Source organism: Pygoscelis adeliae, unplaced genomic scaffold (assembly GCF_000699105.1).
Source record: "Pygoscelis adeliae isolate BGI_AS28 unplaced genomic scaffold, ASM69910v1 Scaffold44, whole genome shotgun sequence".
NCBI classification, from domain to species: Eukaryota; Metazoa; Chordata; class Aves; order Sphenisciformes; family Spheniscidae; genus Pygoscelis; species Pygoscelis adeliae.
In genome coordinates, this window is record NW_008824761.1 from 186,825 (window position 1) to 187,648 (window position 824).

General features: G+C 46.4%; 1 protein-coding gene across 1 annotated transcript in view; it reads left to right on the top strand.

The window, feature by feature from the left end:
• The first annotated feature begins 180 nt into the window (after window positions 1-180).
• KLF12 (Kruppel-like factor 12) overlaps window positions 181-824 on the top strand; it is a 253,528-nt gene continuing 252,884 nt past the window's right edge. Inside the window, exon 1 of the mRNA XM_009323519.1 lies at window positions 181-243. The gene's annotated coding sequence lies outside the window, so the exon portion shown is untranslated. The remainder of the gene's footprint in view (window positions 244-824) is intronic.

The window sequence follows — 824 nt, forward strand, 5'->3', positions numbered from 1 at the left end:
TTTATATCCATCCCCCTCCACGGTTCGCAGGGATGCGATGCTCCGCTCCAGGCAGCGGGTTTTTTCGGGATCTTGTTGGCTCCCGCGAACGGGCTTGCGTGGAAAACGGCCCTTCTACGCGCTTAGGGAGCAGGTACGAGCAGTTTGGCAGGAGGCACCGGCGAGAAGTTCGCTTGCGTCGGGGTTTGTGTCGAGCTTGTAAAATCCTGCTGGCTTTTGGCAGTCCCCCTCCCCCTGAAATAAGTAAGTAAACCGATTTATTTATTTTTTTTTTTAATTATCTGTCATGAAATAAATGGTGGTGTTCTCCCCCTATTTCTTTTTTTTTTTTTTCTTTTTTTTTTGCTTTTCCCTTTTTAATCCGCCACGGCAGGTAGATATTCGCGGCAACTTTGCGAGGCTGCTTTATATAGCGCTGGCATATGGGCTCCATTTTCTGCTTTCTGGTTGGTCTCCAACTCTGAAATGTACAGGAACGGCAAAGTGGTCTTAGCGTGGGATTAGTAACTGTGCTGAATAGGTCACAGATGGGGCGATAGGAGCATTTTATTGATGACGTAAGGCTGCATAAACCGAGACTGCCCTTTTTTTTTTTTTTAATATATTATTCGTGCTGGGGGAGGGGGACTATCTTTGTAATGGGACGTAATCAACTTGAAACCGCTGTCCGCAAGCCGGCGTGTCACCTATCGTCACAAACCGACCATGCATAGCGAAGGAAACATTGCATGCGGATTTTATTTATTTTTTTTTAATTTTTTAAATGTTTTTTTATTTTTATTCCCCCCCCCCCCCCCCTTCCTGCTTGGGGTTTTGGCCGCCCG